Source organism: Cimex lectularius, unplaced genomic scaffold (genome assembly GCF_000648675.2).
Source record: "Cimex lectularius strain Harlan isolate CLEC.00 unplaced genomic scaffold, Clec_2.1 scaffold50, whole genome shotgun sequence".
Taxonomy (NCBI): Eukaryota; Metazoa; Arthropoda; class Insecta; order Hemiptera; family Cimicidae; genus Cimex; species Cimex lectularius.
In genome coordinates, this window is record NW_019392716.1 from 1,522,241 (window position 1) to 1,540,259 (window position 18,019).

Here is an 18,019-nt window from a genome sequence, read left to right on the forward strand (position 1 = left end):
AAGAAGAGAGAGGGAAAATTTAAGAAAGAAGTGTGCAGGCAATGGGTTAGCTTTTTAATTTTATTTCAACCTTTTACAGTAAATTGAGCTTATTCCAAATATATTTGATCATTTTTCAATTTTAATTTAGACTTTTTTATTCATATTCCAACTTTGTCCGTTTTAATTTAAACCTTTCCATTTAATATATGACTTTTAAATTTTAATTTAGACTTTTCAATTTAATATTAAATATTTTTCATATTAATTCATTATTCAACTTTTTCAATATACGTTTTAAACCTTTTCGACATGTATTTGATCCGTTTCTAAATTTATTTAAACTTTTGACTGTTTATGATTTTGGAGCGAAGATCGACCGCGGTTTTTTTAGGATTCACATTCTCATTTTTCCTATTTATTTTAAACTTGGCAAAAATTACACAGCAAATTTTAAAATGTTTTTAACAAATGAAAGCAAAGTAAAAAAAATGCAGCACAATAAAATATATTATCAAAAAGTACACGTAATAACTTTTTTTAAACTTTTGGCAATGTCGAATGTCAAATAGAATTGCCAAAGTCGAAATTAAAAGGAAAAATGTTTACATGTATTTGCAAGAGGTTTAAATATATTTAGAAAAATACATACCAGGGTGATTATTCAGATATCGTGAGATGCGGTCTGGTGGTCACCACGATTTCTGAATAATCATCGACTAACGGTCACTAATCACCACAATATATCAGAGTAGGGGAAATTGAGGAGGAAAGGGAGAAAGATAAGAAGAGAAGGGAACTCGATAAATGTGGAAAGAAAAATATAAAAAAGAAAGAGCTAGAGAGATGGAGAAAAAAGTTGTTGGAGAGATGACACAATGTCGTATCCGTGGAAGAGGAGACTTAGAGGAAAATAGTATCAGAGAGAGAGAGAGAGAGAGAGAGAGAGTGAGAAGGGGAAAGTGAAATATTGATATACTGAAAATCGGGAGGCAGAGATAGCAAGAATATGGGAAAAGCCAGAGAGAAGGAGAAAAAATATTGGAGAGATGAGATAGTGTTATAACTTTGGAAGAGGAGATGAAGAGAAAAGGCGAGAGAGATGGTGCAAAAAGTTATTGGAGAGATGATACAGTGTTGCAACCGTAGAAGAGGAGAGTTAGAGAAAGAGAGAGAGAGAGAGTGAGAGAGAGAGAGAGAGAAAATAGGTCGTGAAATGCACATGCATTCAGATAGCAAGAAAAGAGGACAAGCTAGAGTAAAAGATCAAAAGTATTGGAGACAGTGTTATGGTTGTGGAAGAGGAGACTTAGAAAGAGAGGGAAAGAGAGAGAGAGAAAGGAAGAGATTGAAAAGAAAATTGAAAGATGAAAAAAATAAAGTTAAAACCTATGTGTGGTGATTACTGACCGTTAATCGATAATTATTCAGAAATCGTGAAATGCGGTCTAGTACTACACCAGACCGCATCTCACGATTTCTGAATAGTTAAAACCTATGTAGAATAGATCGTGAAATACACGTGCAAACACTCATATATGTATATACAGGGTGATCCCGAACCTTCAGGTCAGACTTTGTGACTTTACACTAATTAGAGTTTTAGTTGAGATGAAAAAAAGTTAATGGCATGAGAGGGATTCGAAGGTCGTGGGTTCGAATCCCTCTCGTGCCATTAACTTTTTTTCATCTCAACTAAAACCCTTAATTAATTGTCATGTATTAATTGGTCAAGCGGACCACGAAAGTAGTGAACTAATTAGAGTGATCAGTGGTCAGAAAATTAAATGTCTTTAAAATGACCTCCACTGTGTGGTTATCCGAGTGAGATTTCCAGTGGTTTTTGGAGTTTTTGGGTATTACGGCATGAACATAAGAGCAGTTTTTACAAATAAAAGTGATGAATCTGTGAAAAGACTATCTTTTCGAAATGGGATACTTATGATTTTTATCTCAAGCTTTTAATTCTTTACATCTTTTTCTTCGTCATCTTTCAGTTTAAAAAAAATTGTATGTAAAAATGTAAGCAAAATTTTGTTTTTTTCATCGTAAAAATTAAACGAAACTTTTTTTAATTATTTTTTTTATTGCTATAAGATTATAAAGACAGGCTGAAACGTTTGGGTCCGCCATGTATATATATATATNATATATACAAATTGTCCTTAAACAGCACTTTTTCAGTCATCCAGCCTATTTCCTAAGAAAACTTGTTCAGATAAATCTCGTAGGCCATATGTACCTCTTGTAAACTTATACAAATACACAGAAACGCTAACTGTCCGCCAAGGGTAGTCACGAGATATAAAAGCCCATTATGAAATTATCAGAAAGCCGGGGGGGGGGTAATTGTACGAGGACATATAAACAAAGTGTAAACACGTTAATTGTTCGTTTTGCATAAACATGGGTTTACGTGCCTGGAAACCTGGAGCCCGCGACGAGAGAGGGGAAAAACAATTTCGCGGTGCTAAACGGACCGGTCACGAGCCTCTTCGTTATTCACAACGATTGCATTGAGAACATAATTATACGAGACACGCCATTAATCGAGTCGAGCGGAAAAAGTGCAAAATTTTTGTTGAAAACGCCAGTTTTCAAACGACGACTTCCTCAAAATTGAAGCAATTATTTTCAACATTCTTATACAAATGACGTTTAATTACATTTTTAATTCTATGTTTTCCACATAACACAATTACCAAACCGCATTCTTCTGAGACTCAAGAGTTCATCCTGTTTCATTTATCCAAGCCTGCACATAAACAACTAGAATTTACACTAAAAAACCATAAACGTATTTTTCTGAATAATTCTACAGTAAACTTGACAAGTTTTCTCATTTATAATGCTAGAGATAGGGATAGAGATAAAAGGAGTGGTCACAATGCCTTCTGCACCTCGTCGTAGATCTGTTGTGCACTGGCTAGATTTAGATTGTTAATCAACCTTCATAGCATTGCTGCACTTTAGTGTAGGTTCTTGCGGCTTTGCCTCTCCTAGTTGCAAGAACGTTCATGTACATAAACCTACAAAGTTACATAAAACTTGTTCTGCGGTCTCCTCTTTTTCCTAGCAGTATCTGTGTTTCTTCCGTCTATACTCATGTCCGGTGCATGTGCCTTGTTAGCCGGCAGAGCCCTGCCCTGAGTCCCACTATCCACAGGGACACCTTCCTTGTGGGCCCAGGCAAAGTCCGACCATTAACCCTCGTGCCTGGGGGTAACCAATGATGAAGGCAATTCCCCCCTTACTTTCCTATACCCTCCCTTTCCTAATTTTTATTTCTCTTCCTTACCTACCTCTGCTTTGGCAGAGGCTTCCTGAGTTACTGAACCCACAGCCCTCAGGCAACGGGTGCATCGGGGTTCGTACGGACTCCCGGGTGGGCGATTAGTCCCACCTTGAAAATAATACTGAACCACAGGAGGAGTAGAGTGTCCAAGCGGCTCTACTAATTGAGGTTCGACTCGTGGTGGTCGCGGTTTGCAAACAAATTGTATCTTAGCTGGAGGAGGCCAACCAGAGTAGAGTGCCTTCTCTATCTCTCCGGAGTTGGTGAAAAGCACGGCTCAAAAGCTTTTTCAAGGCACATGTATGGATGTGCCCTTTTTAGGACACTTCTGAACTTGGTTAGCAATACACCATCTCGCTAGCCAAGGAAAGTGACAAGTCCATTCACATAAAATCTTTCTGGTGTTCTCTTTGAGAACACTGGGCGTCTGAGAAGTCCCCCCGGGGATACGTCCGGACGTTAAAGATACTCATGGCTCTCAACACCCATGAGTAAAGATGGGAACATCTCCCCTATCAGGAGTCCAACCAGAATCCCGGTTCAGTTGCGCTTGCCTTCCAGTAATTTTTTTGTAATTTTGCGGATGGCCTTCTGTGAATTTCTTCGCGCGCCTGTGGTATTGTTCTACCAGGTTTTGGACTCATTAAGGATCCATTTTAGGAGGTATTGTTTGTTTAAGGTTACAATTGAAAAAAATGGTTTTTAATGCTTTTGTTACTAGGGTAATCAAAATGTACAGTAGAATGAAGAGTAGACTAAAGATGGGAACATCAGTCCTGAGTCCAACCAGAATCCTGGTTCTGGTTCTGTTGTTTGGGCACAAATATTTAAAGCGTTTTGTAGAATACTCAAAATTTTTTAAAATTGCCACTCTAAAAGTTGCGTTTTTATATAATGAGCGAGATTTTTTTCTGGCGGTTTTTCTACAAAAAAAAACATTGTTTAAATAGCAAAAAGTGCCAACGAAACTCAGCATGGTATCTACCATTAATTAAGTACACACCAATACATTGACATAATCAATTTGTTTCGCCAGAAACTCAGTAATTCATAAATCAATTCTTTACTTGAATAATAAATCTGATAGTATATCGAATTAATACATACAACAATGATATAGTCAGATTTCTGTTATTCTCATAATATTAGGCTCGTTGTTATGGCAAAAATTAGTTTATTATACAGGGTGTATCAACTTCTGTAGTCCAAACATTTAATTTGGAAACGATTAACTTTAGCAAAAAATGTCTTATACAAACACCAAGTTAATTTGTACAAGGAATCGCGTGGTAGTAACAGATTTAATATGACTTTCTCATCTAGCTGGGAAATAAAACGAACTTTATTTTAAATGAGAATCCCATAGTTTTATTGTAAATTCGATTCTAGAGCTTATTTAATGCTTTTACTTAAAATCAATTAAGAGGATCGACCATTTCTTAGTTTTTTATTCGTTTTTTTAAAGCAAAAAATATGTTCTCATTCGTGTGGTGTTTAGTTCCCCATTAGTAAATGATTATTTGGACATCGTAAGATGCGGTCTGGTATGATGGAGGTTTAGAAAAACATTTTTTTATCGTGCCAACGTTTCGATCTTTATTGAGATCATCTTCAGGGCCTTGCATTGCCTGCATTTCCACAAAAAAGTTCTCTGATTGATAGCCGATGCAAGTTTCTTTTCGTTCATAGCGATGTCCTTCAGAATACTTTTTGCTTGGTGTCCATACATAGTTGAAATCTGTTCATAGAATCCCATGTTCTTCGTTTCAACTACATATAGACACCAAGCAAAGAATATTTTGAAGGACTTCAGTAGCAAAGAAAAGAAACTAGCATCGGCTTTCACTCAGATAACCTTTTTGTTGAAATGCAGACAATACAAGGCCCTGAAGATGATCTCAATAAAGATCGAAACGTTGGCACGATAAAGAAAGTGTTTTTTTAAACCTACGCCACACCAGACCTCAACTCACGATCTCCAAATAATTAGTTTTCAATTGTTTTAACAGAGTAATGGTGTTATCTTCCTTTTTTTTAGGTTTCTTATCTAATTGTAAATACCAATTAAGACATTTCGATGTTTTGTTACGTCTAGTTAAATTTCGAGTGTCAATGACCTTTCTTATTGTAATTTTTGGTTTTGTTATTTTCTCGAAATTGAAATCATTTGGATTGTAAAGTAGAAATGTATATCTGAGTATTCATTTCATGTTCTTTTTTCTACAAAGGAGTATACAAACGCCTAGAAGAAAGATGTTGTTTTGTTAACGCTGAACGGAGAAGAAGGTCTGCGTCTATTCTCTACAGGCTGCTTACGATTTCTTAAAGGGTACCATATTTTTTGCTAAAGTTAATCTTTTCAGAATTAAATGGGCGGACTATAGAAGTTAGTTATACCCTGTATATCGACCGCACCGTTTCTTCTTGAGTCAGTCGACTCTATGTTGTTATTATTCAATTCAATTCTCAAATTCGCGGCCCTTAATTCGTTACGCTAGGCATGCATGGAACTACAGATATGAATTAATTAATGAGTTTAATTTTTGATTTCTATTGTATAACCTGTTTTTCTGTTCTCTTTCGCATTTCGGCAGTTGTTGTTTCTCTTTTTTGTCCTTTTTATTGCGTAGGCTATCACTTTTATTTTATTTGATTGTGTATTTTTTCGTTTCTGATTGCTTAATCAACGACCTCTGGCAGACGGATCCAACATTCATGGCCTTATATGCTTTGATATCTAAATTGTCTTTTTTCCTTTTTTTATGTTCAATAAAGCATTATTATTATTATAATAAATATAAATAGATGTCAACACCCGGGATGGGCGATTCTCGAAGCCTGCCTATAATTATCTTAAATTACAAAAGTTGGAGTTGCTTGTGGACTGAAAGAAGAGAGAGGCTTTTCTCTCCTCTCTCTCTCTCTCTCTCTCTCTCTCTCTCTCTCTCTCTCAATTCCCATCTTCTACAAGGTTACAACTGTTTGTAATATAATACTATATATTTAAGGCATCGCCTTGCATTCGTATTATCCCGCTTATTGTAACAATTGACAAAAATATATTTAATTCAAATTAATTATACAGTGTTAAAGGGTCAAAAAGCTCGTATACCCTCGTAAAGTTGGTTGTTTGTTTCTCTGGGTTGCTCTGTCTAAAGCTTTGGGGACTTGTCTCTCCCTTCATATAACCCTGACTACCTCGCGAACTATCATCAATCTATAGATGGACTGTTGGATGGATGAATAAATTGATAGATAGATAGATAGATAGATAGAGAGAGAGAGAGAGAGAGAGAGAGAGAGAGAGAGAGTGAAAATGGTAGGATAGATGAAGGAAACACATATATATAAATAGATAAAGAGAAAAATAGAGAGATATGTTTGATGGGATTNCTCTCTCTCTCTCTCTCTCTCTCTCTCTCTCTCTCTCAATTCCCATCTTCTACAAGGTTACAACTGTTTGTAATATAATACTATATATTTAAGGCATCGCCTTGCATTCGTATTATCCCGCTTATTGTAACAATTGACAAAAATATATTTAATTCAAATTAATTATACAGTGTTAAAGGGTCAAAAAGCTCGTATACCCTCGTAAAGTTGGTTGTTTGTTTCTCTGGGTTGCTCTGTCTAAAGCTTTGGGGACTTGTCTCTCCCTTCATATAACCCTGACTACCTCGCGAACTATCATCAATCTATAGATGGACTGTTGGATGGATGAATAAAATGATAGAGAGAGAGAGAGAGAGAGAGAGAGAGAGAGAGAGAGAGAGAGGGAGAGAGAGAGAGTGAAAATGGTAGGATAGATGAAGGAAACACATATATATAAATAGATAAAGAGAAAAATAGAGAGATATGTTTGATGGATTTGAACGCGATTTGAAAATTGTGTAGAAAATCTTAACATCTCTGAAATTAAAACTGATAGAGAAAAAAAACTGTATGTGTTCAAAATTCCTCAGTACCATTTTTTACCTCGTAAAGTTGTTTGTTTGTTTCTTTGGGTTGCCCTGTCTGAAGCGTTGGAGAGTTGTCTCAACCTTTTTATAACCCTGACTGACCACTTAAGGTTGCATCATACCGAAATGCTTCTTACAGAACAATAGGCAAAATGGTAGGTAACCAAATTGCGGCTTCATGATCCCGCAGACAGAATGAAGAAATCTCACAATTTATTTTTATTTTTATTTATTTTTTAAACAATTCGGCCTATGTGTTTACTTTAATTAAAGTTTTCTATGGGAAACTAAAATTATACAGTTTTGTTTTAAGAATTTTATTTATACTATTGTGAATTATCATGATGTGCAATATGTCCATCTATGAGTTGGATTTGGATATGGATTAAGAAGTAAAAATTGAATTTCAGTAAATTTTGAACCTAATTCAAGCATATTCTGCTAAAACGAATTTGCCTGGCAAATGGCAAATTATCAATTATTGGCCATTTATAGTAAACAAAATTCCTGAACAACGCCAATAATGCATTTTTTTAAAGTGAAATTGATTTGGAAAAAAATTCTTCTGTCTCAATGTTGAGGTGGAAGCAGGAGAATGTGCGTTTGAAAGGGTAAAATATAAAATAAAGGCGAATGTACTTATAGAAAGACATTTGTAAGAGGCCGGGGAGCCGAATCGAGGCCTAGCAGGGTCAAACGACGTTGACACGACGTCGAAGGCCGGCGTCGACGTGTCGTAATTGGACGTCCGAGGACACGGGTCTCCGATGACACGTGAAAACACAAAAATCAAGGCAGGGCCGATCCCGGAGGTGGGGCTATGACAAAGGTGGTGTAATTAAAGGTGGTAGCCGAGGATGAGGAGGGAGGGTGGAGTGGGCTTGCGCTCTGGGGCCCTTTGGGCAAGATCGACCCTTCAGTACAAGGTCATCCCACAGTCAGGTCACACCGGCACAACTCCAGGTCAGCCCTCTATTTACTATTATACCCGGATTTTAGACAAGGTAGACGATTAAGTCCGGATAACGCGCGTATCGGCCGTTGACGTCACTCTGGGACGTCTTCGCACCGGCGTGGGTGCGTAACGTTTCGCCGTCTCGACGCCGGGTGTTAATGACCCCATCGCCTCACTAACCCCTAACCTAATTTCATGCCTTTTTTGCCATTTAGAAAAGCGGTGCTTATCGACTTTGTGAAGAAAAACGTAAATATTGAAAAATTAAGTCTCAACGTTAAAACATTTACAAGTAGAAATCAGTTGCAAATAAAAAGCTCGCACGTTGGGTTAGTGGATTCAACTGTTCCGAGCAATGATAAACACAGCTGTTCTGAAGCCTGTATTGCCACAACCGCACGTAAACGCATCCGCGAAATCTTAATTTTTTTTTTATATTCACTTAAATTATAATTCACCACTAACAAATGAAATTTTATGAATTAATATCCATTATTTGACGAGTAGAAATATATATAATTCCTATAATCCAAAATCCAACCGGGAAAACTATGTGAAATTAAATGTAGCGTAAAAAAATTAAGACAATTGGTAAACTGATCGACACTGATCACTTTACCGGGTCCGTCTAGTCTCGATGGTTTACGTGACTTATCAAATCGTAAGAACAGGAGCAACAACGAGAAAGGACCTAGTAAAAAAAGGGCCGATCAGTTCAACATGTGTTCATCCACTCGCTGACCAAACAACACTACCAACCCGACAAAAGGGAAGGGATATACAAATCATTCCTAAACTACATTAAAAAAAATTAGGTTGGCTTAATAGTAATATTAAAAACTAATTCTAATCGGAAAATCACGTAGAACGCTATAAAAAAATTTCAACTTTCCAACATTGTCGTTAAGATCCAAAAAGTGACAAATATACCGTACACATACCATAGAATGACGGAAAAATCAGATAATTTTTATATATTTTTGTGTGAAAAAAAGTTTATTAATGAAGGAATTCAGTTAACACGTAATCCAGGTTTTAGTAAAAATTAAATTACCACCCCGATAAATTTCAATACAATAAACTTTGTCACTACCCCACTAACCACTATTAACAACGAAAATTTAACATTTATTGAAATTGATCCAATTTAATAGGTTTTAGGGCAAAACGTTGATATAATTAATTACATAATATTCTACGTAGTGCTTCGAATAATGCCATTCCCGCATTGGAATAAGTTGTTGCAGTTTCGAAAAGGCCAACTTCGACTCGGCATTGTAAAGCGCAGGGCTCAACTCATTAAATTGTCATCAAAACTTAATGACTTCCTTCTAACTTAGTTCTAGTCTCGCGCTGATTTCAATTCGTGTTCTTCACGAGTTAATTCGTCACTACCGACACTCGGTGTATTTTTCCACGTCGGTGACCGTGATGGATTTAGGTTTAAATAAAATTCGGAAAGGAGGGTGCTTTAAATAAAAGGGATAATATTTCAAACTAAGTCCGGACTTTTCACTCGAAGGGCGATTACTAATTCAAGAAATAATTCCGCACCCATCACGCAGAAGGATATGGCATCTTTACCTCCTTTCAAAATTACTCTTTTGTTTTTCGAAAACAGTCAAATTTTCTTATTTTGCCTTTTAACGTGTCGGGTCATTTCTTACATGGTACTAAACGCACTTTTGTTTCTCAATAAATCGTTTATAAATTTGATTTTTACTAAAAATTCTGATTTAAAAATTTTATTTACTTTCAAAATTTATTCACGTTTAGACTAATTATAAGATGTATTCTGCCGAAAAAATCTGAGGACCTGGATTTTATAAGAAAAAATGGTCAAATTTGGTAAAGCATATTTTCTCAGCCTTTTAAGTCACAGACCTGTGTTAGGTCGCATTTTTTAGAAAGTTTTCGCTGAACAAGATGTTTTTTTAAATGTAGCTTTAGTCATTCATGAGTAAATTCAAAAATTCGGGAATACCTTAATTTGTGCACTTTTTACGAAAACTTTAAATTGAGCTGTGGAGCCTCAAAATCGTTGTGGAACGGCGTCCTACAGCAATCGATAGGAAATTTCAGTAAGCTTTCAATTGGTCATCTTCCACTTTGCCTGATTTCTCAACCGTTTTCCAATTATTCGCGATTTTTTGGGCAAAAGCTTGTAATTTATTTGCTCTTGGAAAAAACCGATCCACTCTCTCTCCCGATTTTACCGCACGTAAACCTATTGTTTCAATACGTTATTTGAAGCCAAACTGCTACAACACCTGTGAAATGGGAAGTAAAAGTTGAATTTCCTTGAGTGGCTATCGACAGCACGTTACCGCATCTCAAAAAGTCTGAAGTAAGAAAAAGTACGAATTGTCGCTTCCTTGTTAACTTTTTGGATAAAGTCTTGGAAACAAAAGTTGTAGAGGGTAAAATTTGAAAAAACTTGACGGTTCAAAAATTATTCATTCTTGAAAATCGAAAGAGACCGAGATCGGTTTTTTCCCTGAGCACGTAAAAAACCAGGTTTTTTGCCCAAAAATCGCGAATAACTTGAAAACTGTTGAGAAATCGGACAAAGTGGAAGGTGACTGATTGAAAGCATTTAAAATTTCCTATCAATTGCTGTAGCGCGCTGTTTCTGAACGATTTCGATAGCTCAATTTAAAGTTTTACCATAATTTTTACATTTACTGATGTATGACTAAAGCTAGGAAACAATTTAAAAAGCCAACTTGCTCAGCGTAAAATTTTCAAAAAATCAAGGCCTAGGGCAAATCTGTGATTTAAAAGACTGAGAAAATATGAATTTTCAAATTTGGCGATTTTTTCGAGCAAGCGTATTAACATAAACTCTCTACTACAGATTATGAGATAATTTACTTATTAAATATGTAAATTATTTTTAAAAATCGATCCTTTTCTTGTATAAACGTTGTTCTTCTCGATTAAATACAAATAAAATGCATACATTCAAATATGTAAATAATATAAATTAAAATAAAATAAAAATTCTTAGTACGTTTAATGGGTCTGTTTCTCTTTTAGCAGCATTGCTCTCTTTCTAAATTCTAGACGAAGCGGAATATTTTTCCTTATTTGTCATTAATGTAAGCAAATATTCTAAATAAATAGAAAAGAGGTCTGTTTCTGTCAAATCTCCAAACTGTATTATAAAGTTTGTTGAATAAATGTTTGTTTAACATCAATGAGAGAGCTGGAAAATGTTCAACTGATAAGATTATTTTGAATAAATAACTTTAATAATTGTATTGTGTAATTTCATAAAAGTTTACATATTTTTCTTTGAAAGATGAGAAAGCGATGCGACCTTATTAAAAAATTTAGGTGAAAGAAAAATTGATTTTTTTTAAGTTTATTTTAAAACCACTTCCCCATACTTCCATGGTACAGCATTAAATTTTTGTATTTTAATTTGTTATTTTATACATTAAATTATTAAATATATTATATTAGTTAAATTAACTAAACATATCAGAGACTTTCCAACAATGAGAAACTTGTCTAAAAAAAAATTAATAATAATAATAATAAATAAAAGCATAAAAAACTAAATATTTTATCTCAAATTTGATTCAAACCGTCTATCTAATCAAACTCAATTGATGGAATTTGATATTCTCCTAAGTCATAATAAGAACAACTTCAACCAGTTAAGTTCATGTCGATTAAATTCATTAAAAAATTAATATCGTAAAAATTAATGTAACATGATAATAATAATAGACTAATCATAACATTTTTTTTAAATTTTCTGTTAATTTCCAGAGATTTTAAATTATCAATAGTACAAATAAGAAATAGCGACATCAGACGGACCCAGAATCGTACATTTTTGATTTGCTGATTACTTACGATGACTTAGATAGCCACATTTTAAGAAATATTATAAATCACTGCAGCGATCAATCCATTTCTGCTCATCATCATAAGTTTTCCTATTTTTACTAAAAGATTGCTTAATTGCCAACATTAGGAGGAAAACCGCGGATTCGTTTAGAGATATAATTTGATGAGTTTCTTTTAGAGTTACTTCAGTTCGATTTTTGGCCTACGGGAATATTTTGTTTCGCTCATTCTCCCTGTAAATCAGAAAGACTCATCTCATTGAGACAGTGAGAACGGGATAATCTGATGATCAATTCTGAGGAGGCAGGCTATAATTTTAAAAAAGTATGGATTTTTAAACAATGTATATTTTGTTTGGATTTCTTCTTTATAAAACATAAAATAATGAATTTTTTATATAAGCATGGTAAAAAAGAGATTTTTTTAGAATTGATATTTAATTACGTAAATATTGTTGAGAATTTATATAATTAAATTTAAAAAACAGATAATGCTAAAATGGTCTGAGTGGGAGGATCTGAATTTCCGGAGTTTTCGATTTAAAAAAGAGATCCCCTTTTAAGGTTTATGAGCACCGCCTCCGCTCCCAACTTTGTTTTCATTGTTCGACAACAAGGGGAAGCAACAAGTGTCAGATTAAACTATTAAAACGGACCGGAGGAAGACGTTTTACGGAGGAGAAACACATTTCTGTTTTACGGCGGGCACACTAACCCAGATCGGCGCGAGATACCTGTTTGTTTAGTTAGGGAAACAAGGACGACGGCGGCGGCGGTGTCGGAGGCGGGAGGAGAAAAGTTGAAGAAAGAGAGGCCATTGTGTTTTCCACCTGGAACGAGGACGGCATTGTTAAATATGCAGTCTTCGGCAAAGGAGCAGTTTTACCCTTTTTTTAAAAATTCCTTTCTCTCGCCGCCCTTTCGCCCCGTCCCTTTCCCCCTGTCATTACGCCTTCATTATCATCCGACTTACACAAGCCCCCTAGATCTAAGCGCCCTAAACAAAACCCTTCTTGCTCCCCTTCCACCACTCTTCCAAAAATCCAATCAATTCACTCCTTTTTAAATCGACTAGATCAATTTCACATCAAATTTAACGTCACGTATTTTAGAAATTCAGAGAATTTTGAATAATTAATAGAAAGCTCAGAACAATTGAAATTGCAAAAAACATACTTTGTCATTTATATAAGATCAAATCTGCCCATACACACGTGTACAGTAAGCCTATCACTTTTCGCAGTTCATTGGAAATTAAAGTTTTGAAATTTGCAATAAATCAATGACGCTCATCGAGAATCACCCACACCGGGTGTTGGTTGTCCGGAGTCAGACCTCGGTCTTTTGTCCGTCCGGCCGCTGAAGTTGACTCTAGGAGCTTATGAATAGCTAGATCTTTTCTGCCCCAACGCAGTGTCTCACTTACTCTCAAATAAATTTTTTCCTATTCACTCACTTAGTGGTGGTAGAATATTTGATGTTCCTCCATCACCCTATTATGTAACTAAAAATTTAGGGTCGATAGGGTACTCCATATTCCTCAATCGTCACTCTCACACTACACATTCACATTAATAAATACATTCAATTTCAACACACGCTAAGGGGACAAAACTATCGTTATTATATGCAATAAAACAACCCTCATTCCTTTAAAAATTGGAAGATACTGTCATGTCAGAAAGCCTCTTTCGCACTTTTCTATATGGGGGCCAAGGAACTGAACCCTTCAAGTAAGTGGGTCATATCGAGCAACCTTCCTCTGCATGTCGGACAGATACGGAGGCTTTGGCCCAAAAGTTTTTTTGTAATTTAAATTTATTTTACCTATCGTGTTCTACACAAATGTGTACGCATGATTAGGAGGCGTCGGTGGCCGCAACGGTTTAGGCGATGACACGGCGCTCATCAGTGTAAGGTGAAGGTCCTGGGTTCGAATCCAGCGGCCCTGCATCCGAACCCGTCATACTTGCAAATGGGCTTTTTTTTCAAAAACACCGGCACCCCGAGGGTCGATATAACCTCTGCTGTTGTGAACCCTCCTAAAAAAAAGAAAAACAAAGACGCATGATTAATATATCACAGCACAAAACTAGCACTAATGTGAGCACTGCACTGGCAGAACACTTTAGGAGCCGGCCATTGCTAGCACTTAATGTGTATTGTTAGGTATCAAGGAGTTTCGAGGCCACCGTCGGTTGAGGCGACGAGTCGGGTTGTCAGCATGGGAATGAGTGGAGAGTGTTCAAGCAGTATGGTTAGGATGGTTCGAAAGGTTTGAAATCTGGACCGGATCAGTTCGTTGACAAAAGGAATGTAGAGGTCTTTGTAGATGGTGAGGTTAGTGACATAATAAGGTGCTTTGACAGTTTGTCTAAGGACTTTCGATTAGAAGGACTAGATGCGCTGGATATTGGATGGCTTGTGTGGAGTTCCACACTGTATGTCCATATTGGTCTTAGTAAAGTCTTGTACAGTGTTAGGTTTGTCTTAGTTGTCAAAATCGATTTCGGTCTTAAAAATCTTCGTAAAGTTTTTTTTTTTAAGTTTTGTGTGTGGATTCCACGTCAGACTGCTATCGAGATATAGTCCCTGGTATTTGACTAGAGTGGAAACTGGTATCTCTTTGTTGTTGATGTACAATGGAGGGCAAGACTGCTTTCCCAGCTTAAAAATACACTGGGTGCATTTTATTTCGTTCAGCCTTGTTCTCCATTTTTTTACACCAGTCTTCGATAAGCTCCTTCGATAAAGGTGTAAGTATCCTTGTGTCAACTTCACATGGACTATCCTTAATCGTGTGAGGGTGAACCTTCTTCTACGAGTCAGAACTTTCAGAAGGCCACCTATCTACAATTTAAACGTACGATCCTGGTCCGTCAGGTGTCGCTGTTTCTTGTTTGTGGCATTGGGGCACGCGTCTAAAACGAGACCTCTAATAGCATCAACAACGCGTCTGGACATGAATACGACGAATTTAATCCACATTATTTAACTGAATGAGATTTAGTTTTATGTTTAACTTTTTTATATTAGTTTTTGATATATAATACGTGTGTAGGTGTGTGAGTTATGTGTGATGAATAAAAGTTCATGAGTTTCATTTTTCATAGCGTTGATCATTTGTAAGTAGAAAAAAATGAATATATAGCATCTACTTCAATGCAATTTATATAATTGAAAAGAAAAGTTTTTCAAATTAATTTTATGTTTTGAACGTAGTCTTATTTTTTTCGATTCGTTTGGGATTTTAATTTTTAAACGTACGTATTGAACTTTATTCAGAATCCTTATATGCCCTCGAAAAGTCAAATAGCTGTTTGATAGCCCTCAAAGGCTTTTCCCTCCCCTTCTCACTATGTGAAGTTCATTATGGAAATTTGGTGTAATTTAAGATGGATTTGCGTTGTTGGACGCTATAGCGGCGGCGGGGAGATTTCGCACAGGGTAACAATTTCGCCTACCCTTGACACAAAGCCCTTAATTTTCCCTCGACCCTCGGCTAACCCTTCATCGCCACCCACATCCGACTCATTGGGCGATTTACAAATAAACTACGTACAGCATCGGACGGCAATCAAGAACGCATTCGGCAAGGCTGGAGAAAAACCGCTGTATTTTATAAGGATGTTTGGATAATTATAACGGACAATCTATTAGGTTTCGTGGCCCGATTGACCAAGTAATTTCTTTTCAATTAATTAATCTTTAATTAAGGTTTTGGTGGAGATAAAAAAGTCAGTGTCATGAGCCGGATTCGGACCCACGACCTTCGGCTAAATACGCCGCTGCTCTACCACTTGAACTATCGCGACTTTGATCCACTCGGACACGAACTTCCCATTGAAAAATGGTAAATAGGAGGGAAAATTCAAAAGGTGGGGTTGAGATGGAGGAGTTGGTGTCCGAGAGGATCTAAGACACGATAGGTCAAGTGGTAGAGCAACGGCGTATTTGGCCGAAGGTCGTGGGTTCGATTCCTGCTCGTGACACTAACTTTTTTATCTCAACCAAAACCTTAAATAACGGACAATATAAAATTAAAAACGGCTTTCAAGAAAAAGAAAGCAGAATTTATCAAAAAACCATGGGCTTTATTATAACTGTTTGGGATTATTGGATATGTGGTCCTTCAATTAATCCAACCCTGCATCATACAATTGGCAAGCTCTCGGCTCTATATTTACTGAAATGCAAAATTACACTAAAAGAATATAATAAGGACTATTAACAAATCTTATTTAAAATTCAAAAGACATCTCCCTTAAGTAATACTTAGTTATGAGTCGCCGTGAAACGCTATGATCGTTGCTGCAAACGTCTGTTTGATCAAATTTGGTAGTCTCTCTTACGCTATGTTAAAAATGATAAGTCAAGAAATAATAGGTAAATTGAAACAACGTTGATTGTCGTTAATGAGTGCTTCATGGAAATTTCTCAACGAGGAATGAAAGCAGATTAATAAACCAGTGAGAATAACTGATCGCGTTGAAATCGTCCCGAATAATCGCGAAGCTTTCAATCTCAACAATTTAGAAATTCAGGGATGGATGGCATCCGTTCTGATTGCCGCGTTGCCAGGCCCGTTTTGAAGATCTCCCAGTTCTGTTTATTATTTAATTTTTCCGTCTAAAAGAAACTTTAAATGCGTATAAAGCGATTTATAACTTGCATAACGTCCAACTTTTTCAGTACAATTTAAAACAGTAAACTTGTTGTATTTTATTTTCTGTGGTGTTGGGCATTAGTTGAGACAAGTTCAAAGGTGTGTGGAATGCTTAATAGAAGAACAAAATAGGGCAACGTTGGACGGGCATTTGAATAGACCCCTTGTAGGGGAAACAAGGATGGATCTAGAACGCAGGATGGTACGTGGACAGGATTGTTCGGTCCTGGTATCAAATACCCTCAGAACCCACCCAAAATATACCAGTATCTTTCAGGCTGAAGTCCTTGCAATTTAGGGATGTACCTAGTTCAATCTGGACATTGCTTTGGTACTCAAAATCAATCCCAGTTCCAATAATGTTTAATGTTCCATTCAGCAATTGGTCTTTTTTTTAAAGGCAGTATGAAAATTTACAAAAGAGTTCGGGTTTGTCGAGGAACATTTGCCTGGAACAGTAAAGTTCCACGAGAGAACGAACGCCCTTGCGTGTAATGAAGCTGCCATACCTCTGATGGGCCCTGAGCCCTTCTGTGGCATAGAGATTCACACTACCACTGAGTACCAGTAGTCATTTGACGTAAACAATGAAAGAACCTTCTAGCAAATTTGGAAAAGAAAAATAGATTGCATCTAAGAAAGCGGAGAAAAATTCGAATCATGACAGGATTCTTGAATGCAGACTGAACGGGCACTCCAGGAAGATCAATACTTACATATTTTGCAAAGAAGCAGAGGAGACACCAACGCGCCAACTAACAAACTATGGTGATACACTTGCAGAAAGAAGTGTTTTGGGTTGTACAACGTTTTCGTAGAAGAAATTCAACCAGAATTCGGGCCTGAAAAAAATCAAGTCCCTTGACGAACCTTGAACTATAAGTACAGAACGGAGGATATAATAGCCCTTAAAGGGCGCAGTATATTACACACCGTATATTACATTTACATCTGCATAACTTGTAAAATACTGATCTTTAAAATTATGTATACGCGTCGGTGCCCGTACCATACAAAAAGGGTCACAACACCGGCAGCCTCATCATACGCCCACCAACGTACAATAACTGATCAAAGTTTCAAAAGACAATCGTTTCAATGTTGCCCCTCAGAAGGATGACTAACAGCGGACAGGTTTTTGCTGAACAGGAAATGTTTTCCTTGTGTTCTCAACGTCCGTCTCTCCTGTAGTTTCTTTTCCAACAAGTTTGTTCCGTTTTCGAACTTTTTCTCTCCGTCGACTTCCCCCAACTCGAATATTTATTCGGAGAGAAATAAATCACACGAGAGAACTCTTGAAATCGA

At 36.4% G+C, this 18,019-nt stretch overlaps 1 protein-coding gene across 3 annotated transcripts in view; it reads left to right on the forward strand.

Annotated features, from left to right (window-relative positions):
• LOC106664272 (acetylcholinesterase-like) overlaps window positions 1–18,019 on the forward strand; it is a 138,895-nt gene that overhangs the window by 48,854 nt on the left and 72,022 nt on the right. Inside the window, exon 1 of one of the 3 annotated variants that reach the window (XM_014389845.2) lies at window positions 8,136–8,196. The exons of the other annotated variants lie outside the window; for them this stretch is intronic. The gene's annotated coding sequence lies outside the window, so the exon portion shown is untranslated. Of the gene's footprint in view, window positions 1–8,135; window positions 8,197–18,019 lie in introns of those variants that run through there. 3 annotated transcript variants of the gene reach the window in all.